This window comes from Ambystoma mexicanum, chromosome 4p (assembly GCF_040938575.1).
Source record: "Ambystoma mexicanum isolate Mex_15411 chromosome 4p, UKY_AmexF1_1, whole genome shotgun sequence".
In the NCBI taxonomy this organism is placed as follows: Eukaryota; Metazoa; Chordata; class Amphibia; order Caudata; family Ambystomatidae; genus Ambystoma; species Ambystoma mexicanum.
The window spans coordinates 1,109,427,587-1,109,448,613 of NC_090927.1; the positions used below are offsets into that span (position 1 = coordinate 1,109,427,587).

General features: G+C 46.1%; 1 protein-coding gene across 1 annotated transcript in view; it reads right to left on the reverse strand.

Moving 5' to 3' along the window:
- The window catches only part of SOS1 (SOS Ras/Rac guanine nucleotide exchange factor 1), a 2,649,334-nt gene that overhangs the window by 27,858 nt on the left and 2,600,449 nt on the right, over window positions 1–21,027 (reverse strand). The gene's annotated exons all lie outside the window — the stretch shown is intronic.

Genomic DNA, 21,027 nt, shown 5'->3' on the forward strand with positions numbered 1-21,027 from the left:
ACATTAATCCTTTTGCAAAAAAAAAAAAAAAACCTTTTTATAGCCTTTATCACGTTTTAGCTGATTCCCGCTTTTAAGACCACTTTTGCTAAGTGAACGAAATGCACCATCAAAACACAGTCTCTTCTTAACTCTGAGCTACGAGAGAGACTGCAATGTGCCATGACACATGAAGATTCAGTGAATTGGTGTTTAAGGAACACATGAACCGTAATGAAAAACAGACATACTCTGGGACCCTCAAGGTATCTTGTTCATAATATGAAAGGTTGCTCTACGCTTTCATAATTATGATCTGACCCCATCTGAAATAATAACCCGAGCTGAGTGCTAGTCAACTGCTATTCAGATCTTAACAGACTTTATTACTGATTATGCTTAAGCAATGGTGCCTTGAACACATTCTCTGCTCCCTACAAACACCTTTGAATTTTCCTGCTAAATGTTCTGCACTCCGTTCCAGGATTGGTTGGATTAACATGCTCTATATATCATCCCTCACACTTTAACCTTTGTGCGTGAATCCCTGTTTTACCACTACACCGTTCTCCCATTTAAATTTCCTCTGCAGTTGAGTCTAGTCCTGGTGGGACAGTTAGTCCAGTCAAGCTTTGGTGCTCTGAGACCATTGATGTGTTGATCTGGTGCAGCATAAAGCTTTATAACATAACAAGCATTTAATAACATTATGCGATATGACAGTCATCTAACACATGTAGCAGTATTAATCCTGACATGTACAGAACTGTGAGGTCATACCACTGACAGCTATGTGCTAAAGTGTAAACAGTTGTTCCAGCATTGATGGCAGAGTCTAAGACATAATTAAACACACAGTACTCCCCACTCAACAAAGTTTTAAAGGGAATGTGACAGTACTAGTAATCTGCCAAAACAAACGTTATTTTCTTTCAGTGCAATGCAGTCTTAAGTACTGTGCAGAGAACGGGCGGAGCCCGAGTCAGTCACAGGGGAATGAGCTCCCTCCCAGCCGGCAGATATGCTACCGTCTTGCCTGCATACTACAAAGAAATACCTATGGAATACCTCCTTGGTTCTGTAGTGTCCAGCAATACCATACTTGCCCAGAAAGGTGTGCCGGGGAACGAAGGCCTGCCATGTACCCAAACCTAATAGCAAAATGACGCTGCTGCTTGGCTCTTCAGGTGGAGTATAGTAGGCCTGTCCCCCGTGATTACCAGGACTCGATATGAGGCGAGACGGCTACTTTTCTGGATAGACCAAATGGCAAAAAAAAAAACTCATAGCGCCCCTGCAGCAATTGGGGGCGGGCCAGAGACTAGGACTGTGCACATCAACCCGAGAAGATCTACGAGGGTCACCAGAGTCAGAGAGACCGTGTGAGCGGCGATCGGTAGCCAGAGGAGCCGGCGCAGAGGGTTCGCCCTTAGAGGGGATTGCCGCTGCACTTGGCTGGATGTCTGCCAACTGTCTTGGTGGTGGAAGCCTGCAGGCGAGAATGCAGTGTTGGTGAAGGTGGAAGACGTGGAGTGGCGGCCTCGCAGAAAGAACATCTTCGTGGTGGGCCCGAAAGAGCAAGCCAAATTAGGAAACATGACAAGATACATGGAAGACTTTGTCAACAAACTTCTCCCATCCCTGAAGGTATTGGGATGCTTCATAGTTTAGACAGCACAGAGATCAATAGGCCCTGGCCCCATCATGGGGATGGTGCCAATGCAAATCATAATGCCACAGATTAACTATAGGGACCGGTACGAGATCCTATGCCACAGGAACATCATCAAGCTCTTCCCTGATTTGATTCCTTGGTGTCCAAAAAGCATGCAGACACTGACACAGCAAAAAGGGCGCAGAGACAGGAAGATCGAGTGCTATACCCCTCCAAACTCCAACAGCAGGCGGAGGGGGCAAAGTCACGTTCTTCACCGACCCTGAAGATGCTATGCAATTTGTTGAGAACCTGCCAAGTAACAAGGAGAAACCTGCTCAGAAAACTGACTCCCCAGCCCAACATACCATGTCCCCCTCCCTCACCTGGTCCAAGCTGACTGGGCAAATTTTTAGCACAGAAAGAAAATGTTAGTCACCATAGTAACTAAATTAATAGTTACTCACCCTAGTGACTAACGTACTCCTAGTCCATAGTCCCCTTTCCTCCATATTGCATGGGCGTCCCTCGCTAGGGACGGGAGACGAACCTTTTTCACCAGAAAAAACCTTCTTGCCCTTCAAATTTAGAGGCACGCGGGGGCGCAGCCATGGGAGCATGCGCTCCCCTGACTAATCCCACCGGAGCCACTCCTCAGTCCCCATTGACACGTCGGCAATATTAACATTTCCTAATGACACAGGTATTATTAGGTGGGGGAGGATGGTTGGACGTATGGAAGAAAGGGGACTATGGACTAGGAGTACATTAGTCACTACGGTGAGTAAGTATTAAATTATTCTTACGTCCCATCCCCTTTCCTTCATACTGCATGGCCGATTACAACTGAATGTAGCCCTAGGGTGGAGCGGTGACCCTCCCTAAGAAAACAAGTTCCTTAGAACCACCTGTCCGAAAGCTGCACCTGACTTAGAGCCGGCAACCAAACAGTAGTGCTTACAAAAGTCGAGGGGGTGGCCCAGGTAGCCGCCCGGCTGATAACCTGTCACAGAACCGGTCTTTGGAATGTGACCGCCGCGGCCTTGGCTCGGACAGCATGGGCATGCATGTTCGTTGAAAGTGGTTTGCGTTGCCCCTCATAGCCCTCCTTGATGACTGCAACCATTCACCTTGTTATAGAGGCCTTGGATGCCTGATAACCGGGCCCTGACCCACCGAATGTGACAAAGCGTCCGACTTGCGGAAGCTCTTGGTCTTCTCCAGATAGAATTTCAAAGCGCGCCTGACATCCAGACAGTGCAAGAACCTTTGCAGATCAGCAAAGAAGGAAGGTAACACTATTTCCTAATTTAGATGGAAAGACCTGACTACTTTAGGTACGAACGCGGGGTGCATTCTCAGGACCATCTTATCTCTGTGAAAAGTAGTGTAGAGCTCTGACACCACCAGTACCTGGATCTCGCTGACCCTACGCGCAGACGTAAGCCCCACCAACAGGACTGTTTTAATGGTGACCAGTCTGATGTCCGCGCACGCCATTGGTTCGAATTTTGTGTGTGCCAGGGCGCCAAACACTACATTGAGGTCCCATAACGGGTATGGTTTCTTGATGGGTGGGTAGAGCCTGGTAGGGTCCGCCAGATGTCGTTTAACCACCCGGTTGGAGGAGAAGAGCTCCTCCTCCAAGTTCATGCGTGCAGCTATGGCTGCCAGGTAGGTGCAGCATGTGTCTATTTGCACCCCTGAGTGTGCGAGGTGTGCCGAGAAGGAAAGCACATCGTCCAACGTGCAAGAAAGGGGGTCGATCTCCTCAGAATCCGCCCAATGACAGAACCTAGTCCATTTACTTTTGTACTGGCTCCTAGTAGCCTTGCTCCTAGCACCCTGGATGATGTCCAGGTTAGCCTGCGACAGGCTCAGATGCTTCAGCGTGACCTGCGCAGGAACCACGCTGCAAGGGCTAACTTCTGTGGAGTGGGGCGTGTTAGGGAGAATTCTTATTCAATGTCTAATTTCCCTTACCTAGTGAGTCCCTCAGCAGCTTTGCTGGATTTCTGGAGTTTATTTTTTTCGCTCGGTAAGAGTGTGAGCTTTTCCCCCACTCTTACCCATGTTTTGCCATGTGTATTTCATCTGTTATTGTGATTGTGGGCTCTGGAGTACGCCACTTCAGTAGCCCCCTTCTTTTGTGTGTTACACAGCACCTTTAGTGCAGTGACACAGGGGTGTCTTTTAGACTTCCCACCGACTCCATTTCTGGGGATGACTACTGTCCCTCAGAAAAGGGTAAAGTTGCCATTAACTTTACTGAGTTATTTAACCACAGATCCAGTACACCCCATCTTACATGGAGTACTTGAAGGGGTTAGCCCTTTTTATCTGTACCTCCAAGAGCATTGTTTCTCTCTTTTAACAGTTAGACTTGGCTGGTGGCAGTGGTATCTACCCTAACTTTTCTACCGCAATTATACTATATAAACGTGGTATTGTTGTAGGTTATTATATTAGCCTCGAACTTAAACCCGCTTGACCAAATACTTTTTTTTTGGCTCCGGTCGGGTTTATTCGCTATTTCTTTTTGTTAAAGTCCTTCTTGTGTTTTACTTTGCACGGGAAACCAGGTTTGCCTTCTTTGTTCACTGTCTTTTGGCGGGCTTCTGCCAAGAAGCCCTCCTCTAGGCGCCTGGGTGTCTAGGTGGGCTGAATGTGAGGGAGGAGTGTAGTCACCCCATGCACAGGGTATCCTAGGAAACCCAAGTCGCACTTTGCCATGATTGGCTGAGGTGGTTGTCCGGGCTGGACAACCCCCCTGCTGCGTGATTGACAGCCAAGCTGAATGAATGGGGGATTTTCACATAAAAGGTAGGACGTTTGGGCTAGAAGTCAGAGTCACCACTGGAACTACAAGGAACCGAAGAGAAGCGGAGAAGTCGTCGGCTGCTGCAACTATCCCGTCCCGGTGAAGCCCTGTTGCAGTCCTGAGCCATCTACCCTTGAATGACCAGAGAAGATCCAGTCCGGAGACTTCTTCCCTTGAGCCTGGTGGGAATAACCAGCTCATCTTCTACAGCCAGAGGATCCTCTTCGTGGTCGAAATCGCTGCACACTGTTGTAGTGGTCCGGATAGCCACCTGAAGAGCCTCTCCTGTTTTTAAGGAGCGCACCTTTTATTCGCATTCTCTGCTGCCGGCCTCAGCCCTGGGTGGTGCAGACCCCTCCAGACGTCGTCCTTCTTGCCGAAGCTTCAGGAACAGTGGGTCTGCAGGAAACTACCAGGAACAACTGCCGTGGCACCAGCTTCTTCATAGAATAAGGTACTGTGTTCTGCTTGAGGAAACCGGGTGAATCCCTTTTTCTCCTCCTACAAGGCTTGTCCTTATCTTGCCTCCTTCTTATAACTTTTGCTTCCTACATTGACAATATCTAAATACTCCTGGCTACGTTGAATCGTGAACTGTGACTGTGTGATCCTCAACAACAGGAACCCCGTTCCACTTGACACTGGCTCTGGCCTATTGACACTTGAATTTTTGTCCATGAGTGTTCTCTGATTCTGTCTACCTTGAAAAAAGTATTGCCTATGATTTTTGCCCCCAACTCTCTCTGGGTAACTCAAGTGCTAAGTGTGTTTTTGCCCCGGTAGCATTTCTTGCCACGGATACGCGTTTCTTTAGTAAGACCGAACTGTCATTACTGTCAAAAAGTGATCGCATATGTATTCCTGGTAACGTCTTTTGCTTCACAACACCGGTCCATTAAAACACAGCGTACTTACCTTGAAGTAATACTGTACAAAGTGAATTGGTTGGTTGGTTGTATATTTTCCGTATGGTTTTTTTGAATTCCTAGAAGTGTTGTGTTTATAAGAAACGGTTAAAAAATAAATGTACTTATATTTTTTTACCTGAAACCTTGAGCAGCGTTTGCTTGAGTCACAGTAATTGTGGTCCCTTTGTGTAATCTCTGCTACTACTCATATACTCTTGAGGCAAGTCTGGCTGCTCCGCTACTGCTACCACTTTAACATAGTACAGGCTTGTACCAAAGGTAAAACTTGTATTACCACTTGTAGTCTTAATTGTGTGTAGTGGTCCCTAAGGGCACTGCACAGGATTCTGCCTAACAGGGTGGATGACCCTGGCCTCCTGCTGCGAAAGGTGAGCTGGGCCCAGCGGCAGGCGATTGGGCGGCTTGTCCGAGAGGTTGAGGAGTTCGGAGAATCAGGGTTTCGCCGGACCCCACAGAGCTATCAGAATGATGCAGAGTTGACACAAATCTCTTATCCTGCAGATCACCCTGTGGACAAGGGGAGTAGGAGGAAATGCATATGCTGTCATGCTGTTCCAATGAATTTGGAACACGTCGCCCAGAGAGCCGGGGCCCTGTCCCTGCCAGCACTCGAACTGCAAGCACTTCCTGTTGGACCAGGTGGCAAAGAGAGCCACCTGGGGATGCCCTCATGTGTTGAAGATCCCGAGCAGAACCTGATTGTTTAATTGCCATTCGTAATTGTCCGCTCCCAGTCTGCTGAGCCTGTCAACCTCTAGGTTGGACTCCCCCGGGAAGTGCATTGCACTCAGGTAGATGTTTCCCAGGGCCCATTCCCACATGCTGACCTCTAGACTGCACAGCGGAGAGGACCTGGTGCCACCCTGCTTGTTGATTTAATACATGCTGGTGGAGTCCAATAGCCTTCACCTCCAGCCAGCCTCCTGCTCCTTAAGGGACCACACTCCATGGACACTGTGGTTGTCCAATGTAGCGCCCCAGCCTTCAAGGGAGGAATCCATGGTGATGGTGACTTGAGGTGCTGCCTGGCGGAAGGGCTTGCCTGTCCGCAGGTTGCAGTCCCTGGACAACCAGGTGAGGTCCGGGTGGAGAAAGGGAGGAATGATGACCACCTCTCGGCTGAGGAAGTGACCTGCGGCCTTCTTGATGGCCATGATCTTGTCCTCCGAGGGGAAAACTCTCTCAGAGCTTGTGTCCCATATGAGGCCCAGAAATGTCAGGCTGCAGCTGAGACTTCTTGAGTTTGACAGAAAATCCCAGCTCATGGAGTGTGATCATAAGGACGGAGGAAGTGTTATGAACCGCCTCCGGAGATCTCGCCCTGGCGAGATAGTAGTCCAGGTACGGGTAAACATGGTGGCCTTGAGCCCTGAGGAGGGCTGCACTGAATTCATAATTCTGGTAAATACCCTGGGGCATGAGTTGAGGCCGAAGGGTAGAACCTTGTACTGAAAATGGGAGCCCATGATCCTGAACCGAAGAAAGGAGCGATGAGGCTGCCAAATCGGGACGTGTAGATTTGCATCCTTCAGATCCAGGGAGCAGGGATCCAGGGAGCACATCCAGTCTCCCCTGCACAGTGTCTCCGCAATGAGTACTGGCGGAACCATCTTGAATTTTTGAAGAGGAAGGGAGAGGTTGAGGGTGGAGAGGTCCAACACAACTCTTAGGCCAGCCTGGTTTTTATTTTGTATGTTGAAAATCCTTGAGTAGAAGCCCAAGCCTCGATGGGAAGCTGGGACTTCTACTCCCTGGCTCTCAAAGAGCAAACGAATATCCGCCAACAGAGTTGTTGTCCCAATCTGTGGGAATGGCGGGGGGGGGGGAGGGAGGAAATGGAGGAATCGGTAGACTGTACCCTGTGACTGAACAAAGCCCTTGCTCCCCCTTCTGTTTGCACAGATGCTGACTCAGAACGGCCGGCTGCCTCAACCTCCCTTCTTGGAAGCCCCGGAACCCGTCGAACGCCCGCCATAAAGGGAGACCTACCCTGCACCTCCAGACGGGGCCTGGTAGGCGTGTTGCCCTCGGCCGCATCGCCGGTAGTGCTGCGTACAGGCACCCCCTCAGACATTTGGCCGGTACTAGGGCATAGCCCCTCGGGTGTAGACCAGGTAAAAGATCATTGCGGTCCCTCAGCACTGTCCCCGGAAGGATCTAATGACCTGTCGGCCTGGCGGCCGGTCGCTGGAGTAGCTTTGGTACCTGTGCTGGAGCGAGAACCAGAAAGGTTCCTCCCGCTCGGGCGTTCTTTGGGAAGGAGTCGCCCTTGCAGGGTGCGATGGAAAAAAGCGGCCCTACCTTGGGTCTTGACTTGTGTTTGACAAAGTCCTTCAAGTCCTCTGGAGGCAACTTCTCTAAGAGCTCCCTCCACCGAGCTAACCTATTCTTCAGAGCATGCGGTGTAAGCGCATCGCACGCAGAACAACCTCCCAGCTGTGGTCGGGCCAAGGCAGCGAAGGCAAAGAGCATGGGGGTCGGACGTAGGGAAGACCTCTTTGCAGGCGGGACACCTGCTGAAGCCCACGGACGTCGGCATGAGCCGGGGAGTAGCGTGGTGCCAGAGGACAGAATACCTGGGGAAGAGCGCGTGGTATTAAAAGGCCAAAGCCAAACCCAGGCGTGTTGGTGAAATCGGCCCGTTCCTGTCGATGCAGAAAAGGTGACTGGCGAGTGCTGGCGATTGGCGCCAGTAGACTGAGTCAGGGGAGCGCATGCTCCAAGGACCGTGCCACCGCGCGCATCTAAATTTAAAGGGGAAGAAGGCTTTTTCTGGTGAAAAAGGTTCCGTCTCCCGTCCCTAGCAAGAGACTCCCATGCAGTATGGAGGAAAAGGGACAGACGTACGTATGTGGGCGTGCCCATGCTCAGCTAGCCCTGCCCTCCGAATGCCTCACCTCAGTCAGTCCTCCTTTTTTGCATCAGGCGAGAGGCCTCAGCCTAAACTACTGGGGGGGGGGGCATATGGAGGAAAGGGGACTATGGGACTAGAAGTACATTAGTCACTACGGTGAGAAACATTTTCTTACACATGTCCCGTCCACTTTCCTTCATACGGTATGGGCAATTGCAATACATTTGGAGCCTTGGGAGGAGGAATGGCCATGTTTTAATGAGCAAATATATTCCTCAAAAGTGCCTGGTCGAAGGCCTTGCAAGACCTGCTACTCACATCTAAACACTAATGTTTGCAAAATGCTGAAGGTGAAGACTAAGTAGCCACTCTGCTTAGAACGTTCGAGGGGACTTGTTGCTGAAAAGCCACATCAGAGACCTTTACTCTGACCGCATGAGCGTGAAGATTTGACAGGCATGGCTTATTTTGTAGCCTCTAAGATTCTGCAATAGCCGACACTATCCATCTAGCTACAGATGCTTTGGAAGCTTGAGTGCCTGGGGATGTTCCCCCAAAAGTAACCACTAAAGAGAACGGATTGGCTTAGTCCTATTGAGATAGAACATAAGCGTTCTTAAATCCAAACATCCGCCTCCGATTGAGGGTTAGGTAGGAACGTCAGTAGAATCATTTCTTCATTTATGACATGCTAAAACCATCTCTGGCAAGAATTTTGCATGAGTTTGAAGAACTACTTTTTCTTTGTGGAACACTGTATACGGCTCTGAGGCCACCACTGCATGTATTTCACTGACCCTGTGTGCTGATGCGCATCCCATGAACAATGCTGTTTTTAGTGTCACCCACTATATACCTGTGGAAACCATAGGCTCAAAGGGCTTATGAACTAAGACGGCTAGGACCACATTAAGGAAGCCATACCGGATGAGGCAGTTTGATGGGAGGGTACAACCTTGATAAATCCTGCAAATGCGATTTGACTACAGGATTAGAAGTTGAGAAGGACATTGACTCTGAATTCCTATAAGCTCCTATGGCCACAAAATAATTGCAGCAGAAGTCCACTTGCACACCGGACTGTGCCGAGTGTGCTGAGAAAGACAGGATCGGATCCAGGGAGCATGTGACCAGATCCACGTTGTAGTCTTTCACCCAAAAGCAGAAACGTGTCCATTTAATCATGTACTGGACCCTGAACAAAGCTTTTATTGCTTTCTGGATTATTTTAGGTTCTGATCTGATAGTCACAGATGCAGCATGGTTAACACATGTAAATTTGCATAATTTAAGTAGCTTTGGGTTTCACCCTAAGTTACTAGGGGAATCCAGAATGGACCCCTTGCTCACTATTCTTAGAGAGGCACAGCTCCACCCTAATGATGAGGTCCAACCAGACCGAAACATGTGCCTGGGGTTGCTGTTGGTCCTCTTGTTCAAAGGAGAATTGACTAGCATTTCGGTGCTGGACTGCCCCAGGGCAGGACAAAGATTGATATGTTTTGGAAATTTATCCTCTGTGAAAGATAGTGAGCTAAAGAATCTGGGTTAGGCTCTCGCAACCAGGACTATTGTCTGGCAGAGAGACTCCCAGAACCTCCCCCTGTTAATTTGCATAACTCAAGAACCAAGCGACTAGGGCTAGTTCTCCTGGGGCTAGGTCTATCACTGCACCTCGATGCTGCGTTAGCAGGTAAGGGGCCTTTTGTCCACAGCGGAACTGGACCCTGGACTAGAGAGGTAATTCAGATGCGACTATCACTGGATGGTCACTGAGGGACAACCAGAATCATGGTGCATCTTGTTGAGTTCCGGAATGTATAGATTACTTTTCTGAATCAGCAGGGTTGGAAGCAACACATAAAACCACAGGTTGTTCCATGAAATGTGGAACGTGTCCCCTTAGAGATTGACTTCCATACCCTATCCACGAACCAAAGAGATGATTATTTCGAGTTTTCCTTTGTGGTAAAGAAATCGACATCAGGGTGATGCAGGATTAGTACAACAGGAACAGGGCTGCTGGACTTAGTTCCCATTGGTAATTATTCACACCTAGTCTGCACAGCCTGTCTGCCTCCAAGTTGTTTTTCGCCTGGGAGGTGCACAGCTGACAGATGAATGTCCTGGGGTAGAGCACAGTCCCAAATCTGCATAGCCAGTCTGCACAGGGGAGGAGACCTTGTCCCTTCCTGCTTGTTTATGTAGGACATGGACATGGAACTGTCTGTTCTGAACATGACCTGACCGGCCCGCCTCTGAGTGGTAGGAAGGCGCGAGCCATATCGTGTTGAGTTGTAGGACGTTTATGTGTTGCACTCTGTCTTGGGGTGACCATAATCTGTGGATGGAGAAGCTGTCTAGGGTGGCTCTTGCGCCCTCCAACGATGAGTCGGTTGTGATCAATACGGAGGGTTCGGGTTGGACTAATGGAGTCGCTCATCAAGCTCACTTTCATGTTCCACCACAGTAGATCATGGCTCAACTCATGTGGTATGGAGATCCTGTCTGATTGGGATCCACTTTCCTGATGCCATGAGTTTGCCAGATGCAGCTGAAACCTCCTCACTCGGAGTCTAGCAAGGCACTGCATGTATACATACTGCCAGGAGCCCTAGTATTTGCTGGCACCATCATACTGATGTGACCTGTCTGTTGAGCAAACGACTGACCACCAGCTGAATGTCTTGGACTCATTCCTGTGCAGGAAAAATTCTCTGTCATTGCATGTAAATCTGATTCTCACGAAAATGAATGACTAGGAAGGGATGAGATCTGACTTTTTCACATTTGCAAACCCCAAATCAAACAGTATGTCTGTGAGCATCTGCATTGTCTCCTGGACCCCCGCCCCCTGTTAGGCAGAATCCTGTGCAGTGCCCTTAGGGACCACCATACACAATTAAGACTAGAAGTGGTAGCACAATTTCACCTTTGGTACAAGCCTGTACTACACAGAAAAAGTGGTAGCAATGGCTGAGCAGCCAGACTTATCTGAAGAGCAAATGAGCAGTAGTAGAGATTACACAAAGGACTACAATTACTGTGACTCAAGCAAACACTGACTCAAGGTTTCTTGTTAAAAAGTATAAGTACATTTATTTTTAAACCATCTGTTCACAAAACACTTCACTTCTATTCAATTAAAACCACACTCCAAATATACTACCACAACCAATTCCCCTTGTGCAGATCAATTCAAGGTAAGTACATTGGGATGCGACAGACCGGTGTTGTGGAACAAAGATGTTACTGTGGGTTAATACACAATCACTTTTTGACAGTAATGACAGTTCGGTCTTATGAAAGAAAAGCGTATCTGCGAGAAGAAATGTTACCGAAGTCAAACACACTTAGCATATGAATTAACATAAGAGAATTGGGGATAAAAATCATAGGCAATACTTTTGTCAAGGCAAATGGAATCAGAGGATACTTTCTAAAACGTAGATAAAAGTCAATAGGCCTGCACCAGTGTCAAATGGAACAGGGGTCCTGTTGTCGAGGATCACAAGGTTAGAACAGTTCACGATTCGAGATTGCCAGGAGTACTTGGATATTGTCAAAAGGGCGCATCGAAGTGGGTATTCAAGTGGCTGTTGGGCTGAAGCTGCCCTGAACTCTGCTTCTCTCTAGCCACGCTGCTTGCCGTTCTTTAAGGAGAAGCGCACTGTCGGCGCAACGAGGCACCCATTGGACCTTCAATCAATCAATCAATCAATCAATCCATCCTCCTTTGTGGTCCAGCCTCTGGCCTCCCGCCCTCCTGGCCGTGCATCACTTCCTACTTAAGAACAGATGCATGCGCATCAAAGTGGGTATTCAAGTGGCTGTTGGGCTGTAGCTGCCCTGAACTCTGCTTCTCTCTAGCCACGCTGCTTGCCAGTCTGTAAGGAGAAGCGCACTGTTGGCGCAACGCGCCCCCCATTGGACCTTCAATCAAGTAATGGTCTTGGGACTTTGTCATTTCTTGCTGCTTTGACCTTTTTTCACTTTCACTGTCACTAACTGAACCGCGGCTCTCTGCTCAGTTTACATATGCTCTGTATTGTGCTTTACTGAGCGTAATTGTCCTTTCTCTCTCTCTCTTTGCAGTCAATCCTCCTTTGTGGTCCCGCCTCCCGCCCTTCTGGCCGCGCATCACTTCCTACTTAAGAACAGATGCATGTGCATCACCCGCGAGCGCGCATCGAAGTGGGTATTCAAGTGGCTGTTGGTGTTTGGCGGTGCGGTGGTGGCTCTACAAAAAAAAGAATTCTCCCTGTACAATTTTAGCCATTGAACTTACTCATAAGGTAAGGGACTATGTGGTAATTTGACTTTTCTCAAGTGTATCTATTCAATATGGCCACAATGTTAAGAAATGGGAAAATAGGTCTTCCAACCCCTATTCCCAACAAGCCCAATGCTGGACCCTCAAATGAGGACCAATGCCCCCCTCAACCGAACAATGAAAATGAAGTGGTTGAACCCAAGGGTAACCTAGTGGATCCAGGGCTAGGGGGCGAAACCAATGGGACAAAAGAGATTTCGGCAGATATAAACCTGGAGGAGGGGGGAGACAAAGACTGCTTGTTGAATATGGGAGTAAATAAAAAAATACAACAAAAATATAGATATTATACAGTAAGTGGAACTATCACATATGTTTGCCCAGGTGCACGCAAGCGGGAGTGGCGATATGTCAGAGGATGAGGATGTTCCATTTAGTCCAGTAGGCTTATCGTTTGACTGTCAAGTTCCTATCCAGACAAGCTTCATGAGTATCCGAGAGATACTGACTGCACAGCAATCTGTGGAACAATTTGAGGAGACAAAGGATACAAAACTGGATGTCTCAATGATGACACAAACTGTGAAATTAGAATTTAATAAACGTGTAAGGCTTTCAAGAGGACCTTCTACCCCGATCAATGCTGCATGTAATGGAGTTGACAATGTTCACCTCTTTAATACTCTTCCTCGAATGCAGACCTTAGCACCACATAGAATATTCTCAGCCAGTGCGAAATTTCCTATTCCATCAGCCTCTATCTTTTCTGAGGCGTGCGGTCAAAAGTGGGCAATGGAGGAGAATACTGATTCGGCTTTGCTTGAGGGGCCAATGAATCCAAAGGAGCAAAACAAAGTATTGCCATCATTACCTGATATTCATTCACCGCCGCCTCAGGCTTCTTTGACTAGCTCCCCAAATCCTGAGAACAATGACCATTTCGAGGAATCATATAATTTCCACAATATTAAATCCTGGACAAGGGGCATGAGTTGACTCATTGGGAAATCATAGACCTCAAACGGATTGTATTAGACACAAAATCCAAACTTAACAAGGTGGAAGGATTTCTAATGGGTAAAACAAGTGTTGATATCCTAGGAGGCAGGAAGACAATCTTGCCTTATCTTGTGACAGCCAAATCCCAGGGATCTCAGACTAGTGAACACAAACAATCGTCCCAGTTTCAGTGTGGTTGTAACTACTGCAAGCAAGTCGACAATGACTGACTTAGTCCTTACAAATAATGCTCTGAAAAAAATGTGATGAAGGGAATAAACAAATTCTAAATGTAATGAAAGAGCTCTATCAAAAAATGACAATAGTAGAATAGGGAGTTTCAACCTTGGTTCTGTCCGCTACTCTCAAGACAACTGGGAGGGAGGGGGAAAAGACCCCAGAGATATTAAAATTAACTCCAGACCCCCCTGACAGTCCTCCAATTATGATAGATCTTATGGAAAAGTCCAACAACATAAATAAATCAGATGTGGGCTCTCAAAATACAGAAGATGTACCAATGCCAGAATGTGATGGTTATTCTCTCTCAAGACGGCAAAAACGTTTGGCGCTAAAAGTAAAAATAAGGCAGTTAAAGAAAAATCAGAACAAGGATAAGGCACAAATAAAAACTAAAGAATTCAAAGCTCTGACAAACGAGGTTGCACTGTCAGATTTGATACAGCTGAATGAAGAAAGCCGAGTGGCTCTGCAGCTTCACAATGTCATCCCTGATTTAAATCCATCCTGTCCAGTCCTGGAAAATAAAACATTTTTTAAAAAAATCACAAAAAACAAGTGTGAAGGGGGAGGACATCAAAGAAGGGAAACAACTCCAGCTATCCAACTTTTATAAAGTATTGGAACAATCAACCTCAAGCCAAATCTTACCGCAAGAGATCTTGAATCAGAAGGAGGAAGCTCCGATGACATCAGTGGAATCTAACAGACTTGGCTTCACCTCACAACCAGTGGCTGGTAATTGGGATCCGTTACCCCCAAGGGAAGTGGACTCCTGGCTCTTGCCAGACAAGGCGCCTACCATAAAAACAGAGTTGGGTGATTCCAACAAAATGGTCGATATGGGCCAGGAACTACCAGTGCTAAAAACTGTACCACATCAATCAATAGAGGAAACTGGGAAACATAACAGCGACCTTCCAATGATCAATAAAAAAATCATAATGGATCTATTACCAGATGTATCTAGCCTTAAAAATCAGGACCAATGGGAACATCTAAAGGAAGGAAATGGAAATTTCCATCATGACCATGCAGAGGCTCCTATTAACATGAACTTGCAGGTGAGCCGACTTTGAAACATCATATTCGGACAACCCTGCCGAGCATGGGGGAAAACTCACAAAGGGTCCAAGATAATCTATCTGAACATCCCTTTAACCCCAGAATTACCCAAACAAAACATCAACTGGATGGTGAAGCTAGGTCCTCCCAACAGTCAATAATGCCAACCGGCCCTTCCAGATTACCCAAGCATCTTGCTATACAATCTATGTGATATTGGTGGTCCGCCTTCCCTAAATAGATCATGTGTTCTCTCACTGCTCAATGAGATCCCAAAGCTGAGACTGATCTCCTCGGCAGACATCAGTCTGGTGGATTTCATTCACCCTACGCGGCTTGATCATGTGAGAATTGTCCCGAGGTCTCAAAACATCTTTTATCTCATAATACAGGAGACTGAGCACTTTAATAATATGGGGTATTACATTCTTATTTTTAGCAATGGTTGGGAGAGCGGTAGGGATTCCAAAGAACAGAAACACAACCCTCTACCATTGCGGGAGGGGGATCGTATAAGAAGTCAATACTCCTGCGAGGGGAGGCGATGATCAAGAATGGAGATGGTTAGCGCTATCTCTGAGAGAATCTATCTCCCAAATCCAAACTATGCAACAGAAACTTTAGTTGCACAGACTCCACACAATTTTGGCAAATCCTCTCATGGAACTCAAGGGGCCATTCAACCTTGATGGCCCCCAATGTGGTATGCACTAAATTTAAATCCATGAATGTGATCTGTATCCAAGAAACATGGTTGAGAGCCCCTCTTCATTTTGACAGATTTGACTGTAGATATCAATTTGCTATGATGGGGCTCCGCGGTAGACCATCTGGTGGCCTCTTAACAGCAGTGAAAATAGCAAATGGTACACGAATAATAGAATCCCTCACTATTACAAGGGGTGTTATGGCAATTGTATTAGAGTATAGGAATTCATACTGTGTGACCTTCATGCTGATAATGAATATCTACTATAACCCGCTACAAAATGTATTGGACAATATCATTCCGTCCATTAATGCTTGCCTCTCGAACATGTTGTTCAAATATAGAGGTCTTGATATTATTGTAGTGGGAGACTTTAATTCGGAAATTAGATATGGTGTGGGGATGAATAAAAGGATGGGTTCGACCTCTTTTAGATCTATGCAGAAATCGGGTCCGATAGATGGGGCACCCTATGCAACTTCACGCAAAACAATGGAGGGGCATACTTGGTCTAAACCTTTCCATTCTTGGGGACTTACCTATATGAATCCTGTCTTCGATACCTCTGCCAATGAGTAAACATGGTCAAATGGCCTATATAAGTCGATTATTGATCATATGTTTTTCTCAGACAGACTCGTAGCCTCGTGTGTTGATTTTTGTGTGGGCGAGTCCTATACGGCGAGAACTTTAGAGGCCAAACTGAATTGGAATTATGCTAAACCAACTCAGGATTCCTTTTCAACTAATTTTATGGTGTCGTGTGGGGGGAATCAAATTGGATGGCACGATGGCAATATAGATAAATTAAATGCCACCTTTCTCTATGAGCACCATTGTACGCCATTGTCCATAAGACTTGCACTATTTTCGGTTCCCTATTTCTGTGAATATGTTAAATGTCTAATTGTCAGATCTGTAAAATCTAAAAAAATTGGAAACATGAAGCACCAACCTGTGCTTATTTATGATCCTATGGTAAGGTAAAAAAAAAAAAAAGACACAAACCGTCGTATTAGAGCAATTCTAAAATCTAATCAAGATCAGGATACAAAGGTTAAGGCAATTCACTCAATTAAACACGCAAACAAGAACTGGCTGAAAACCCATAAAATGTATATGTTGGAGAAAGATAATATGGCAATGCTAACAGCATTAAGAGATTCATCTGCCCGCAAATTTTGGACGTTAATAAACTCTTTGGAGAAAACACAAGTAATGCTACAAACTGTTTGTGTACAAGAGGACGTCTGGGCTACTCATTTCTCCACTCTATATGAGGGAAAGTTTGCTATGACAAATAGTCCAGAGGTAATTAAAAGGGGAAGCTGGACATGTAACTTTGATGTTGAGGACATTGAAAAACAGATTAAGGCTGCTAATAACTCTCGAGCTGCAGGCCCAAATGGGTTTACCAAGAGTACATTGAAGAGAAACCCTGAACTATGGGCCAAGGCACTCTATATACTATTCTCAGATATTATATTGACCCGCTCCATGCCTTGCTCCTGCAGGATCTCCTATATTGTTCCCATATACAAAAAAGGGGACAGAAAGTGCCCACATAACTATCGTCCAATATCTATCATGGACGCAGACTCTAAAATATTCGCAGGAATAGTCCTTCGGAAAATTGAGGAATGGGCGGAAATAAATCGGATACGCTGTATACAACAATTTGGTTTTCAAAAGGGGATGGGCACGGAAATAGGGGGTTTCATTTTTACTCTCCTCCTGGAGAAGGCATGCAAGAAAGCTACTAGCCCTATATATTTAGCCTCGATTGATCTTTCCCTTGCGTTTGACAAGGTAGACCGGGTAAGATTGTGGTCTAAGATGGCTTCTTTGGGGATCCCTTTGGGACTTTTGACCATACTCATACATTTACATGAAGATTCTGCCATTCAAATTTGCTTAAATTTATCAGGGGATCTGTCACGGCTTATACAAACAGGTAATGGACTGAGACAGGGGTGCCTGTTTGCACGCACATTTTTCAACCTATATATAAGGGATGTTGATGGACCTTTAACAGCAGCATCCCTTGTCTCACCAATGATTGAGGGTGAAAGAATATCTTGGACAGCTTATGCCGATGACATTTTTCTGATCGATGCCACCCCAGTAGGTCTTCAGCGGAAATAGGTGGCCCTCTCAAATAATGTGGATAATAAGGGCATGATTATCAACAGGAAGAAATCAGTTGTAATTACCCTTAGAAATGGGAAAAAAACACTATTTTCAAATGGAAGATAGACGGTTGCTTCTTACTTAAGGTTAGATCTCTTTGTTATTTAGGTTTCCATTTTTACTGGCTCGACGATCCATATGTATTGGAACCACTACCTAGACAAAGTAGACAAATTGATCTTCCAAATGAAAAAGGTTGCAACAAAGTACTGCAAATATTCAGTGATCCCGCTAATCAGGTTTTACAATCTTAAAGTCTTGCCTAAACTCCTATATTGCTTCGAAATCTTACCTTTTCCAACCCATCGATTGGCAGCCAAACTGGAATCCAAAATCTGGCTGAAAATAATTTACTATCTACTGAAGGTTGTTCCAATGTCTGCTATTCGCTTTGAGTTGGGCCTTCTCTCACTAGATAGTAAAATAAGTTGGAGAAGACTAGCCCTATACCGGAACCTCATTGTCGCAAAAGATAATACCCTATATGCACTTATGGGTTGTAGACTGAGAACTGGCTCCTCGACATCGAAGTGGCTGTTGAATCTACAAATAGATTGTTTGAACTGTTTAGATTCCATCTGTCTTACATCGGAAACTCCGATTCGTAATCCTTTGAGAGTTAAGGAAAAACTCCAATCCCTGGACTGGTTGAAATCCATGGAAAGGGTCAAGGCTTCCAGGATTTATAACCAGATTATATATGATGGAAAGAAAATTGCTACTCCGGAGTCATACTTAATTAAATTCCCTGATCCGAGAAAGAGGGCTGCATACTTGAGATTTCGCTTCAATGTTTCGCTGGCAGGGGAAATTTTAGAAATTTGCTCAGGTACATCGCAGAGAATCCCCCGTCGTTTTTGCCACAGTACTGAAACATCTGAATCACTGAAGCACCTATTATTGAAGTGTCAGGCACTAAACCCCCAACGCCTAGCAGTTTTTGGTAAATTTGTTCATGATTCATCAAAATGTCGATATTGAAGATCTATGGTGGAATATGCTTTATGGCAAACTGAACGCATTGAAACTGGCTGTAGTGAAATTTTTGCATGAAGTCTGTAATCTTCCTGCAGCTACACAATTTTTATAATTGTAATGCCTTGGGGAACTGAATCAATGAAGGGATCAGGATTTTCATGTCAACTGTAAACAAAATCCAATGTCAAAATAATACATATCACAGTTATTGCATGTATGCTCTCCTTTGGAAATACCACTTAGGTGATAATTCAAAACTTCTGTTAATAGGATTAAGGGTCCAATATCAGATGTGGTGTTGTATGTATTGAATGTAAAATAGGTTTTAACTGTTTTGTCTATTTATTAATCCAAACTGGATATCCTTTTTTGTATAAAAAAATAAAAAATATTTTGTGCTTCTTTTGTAAAGGTTTACATTCTGTAAACCAAACGCAAAATAAATTAAAAAATAAATAAAATAAAAAATTGTCAAAAGAGAAGCAAAATTCATAAGGGGGAAGGAAGATAAGGACAAGCCTTTGGTGAGGAAAAAGGGTTCACCCCGATTCCTCGAAGTTGGACACAGTACCTTATTCGTTTGACGAAAAGCTGGTGCTACAGCAATTGTTCCTGTTAGTTCCTGCAGACTCACGGCTCCTGGAGCTTCAGTCGTGGGGACAAGAAGGAGGATGTCTTGAGCGATCTGCTCTACCCAGGGATGAGGCCAGCAGCAGTGAAGCGAAGGTGAATAAAAGGTGCGCTCCTTTAAAACAAGAGAGGCTCTTCAGACGGCTATCCGGACCACTACAGCTGTGTGCAGCGATTTCGACCAAGAAGGGGATCCTCTGGCTGTAGAAGGTGAGCTGGTTGATCCCACCGGGCTCAAGGGAAGAAGACTCTGGACTGGATCTTCTCTATCGTGGAAGGGTAGATAGCTCAGGACTGCAGCAGGGCTTCACCGGGACTCGGGAGTTGCAGCAGCCGTCTTCTTCTCTGCTTCTCTTTGGTTCTTTGCAGTTCCAGTGGCGACTGACTTCTAGCCCAAGAGTCCTGCCTTTTATGCCAAATTCCCCTATTAACACAGCCTGGCTGTCAATCACACAGCAGGGGGGTTGTCAGGCCTGGACAACTACCTCAGCCAATCGATACAAAGTGCGACTTGGGTCTCCAAGGAGACCCTGTGCAGGGGGTGACTAAACCACTCCCTCACATTCAGCCCACCTAGACACCCAGACGCCAAAGGAGGGCTTCTTCGCAGAAGCCCGCCAAAGGACGGTGAACTAAGAAGGCAAACCTGGTTTGCCGTGCAAAGTAAAACACAAGGACAACTTTAACAAAAAGAAATGGCGATTAAACCCGCCCGGAACAAAAAAAAAAGGATTCGGTCAAGCTGGTTTAGGTTCGAGGCTAATACAATAGCCTAAAACAGTACCACGTTCATATAGTATAATCGCAGTAGAAAAGTTAGGGTAGGTACCAGTGCCACCAGCCAAGTCTTAAGGTTAAGGGAGCAGCCAAGTCTTAAGATTAAGGGAGCGACACAAAGCTCCAAGAGGCGCAGACAAAAAGGGGTAGGAATTAACCCTTTCCAATAGTCCATGTAAGATGGGGTGTACTGGGTCTGCAGTTTAAATGACTACATAAAGTAAATGGCAACTTTACCTGTTTCTGGGGGACAGTAGTCAGCCCCAGAAAAATGGAGTCAGTGGGAAGTCTTAGAGACAACCCTGTGTCACTGCACTGAAGGTGCTGTGTAACACACACAAAAAGTTGGGCTCATGGGGTGGTGTGGCTCCAGAGCCCAAGATCACACAAACAGTAGAAATACACATGGCAAAACACATGTAAGAGTGGGAAAAAGGTTCACACTCTTACCAGGTGGAAGAAAGAAACCCCAGAAATCCAGCAAAGCTGCTGAGGGACTCACTAGGTAAGGGAAATTAGCCATAAATGAGAATTTTCCACTCTGGCGAACTGGCCCTGACAAACTAGTCATCCAAGTAGGGAATAGACGTGGCGATACTCTGCCCAGAGAGCTGATGACACTGCAATCAGGATTTTCGTGAAAATGTGAGGCACTGAGTTTAACCCAAATGGTAGTACGTTGTCGTGAAATTGTAGCTCCACCACTGTGAATCTCAAAAACGTGTTTGCGCCATATGGGGATGTATAGGTAGTGTGAGGATGTAGAAGGAAACTGACATTGAGGGTCATGTTGTGGGCTATAAACTTGTATTAAATAAAGAAAGAAACCTATCCCTCCCTACTTCTAAGGGGCGTGGCCCTGCCTCAACCTAGGACAACTTTAGTGAGCTGTCAGAATGTCCTTCGAAATTAAATGTTCTACGTCAAAA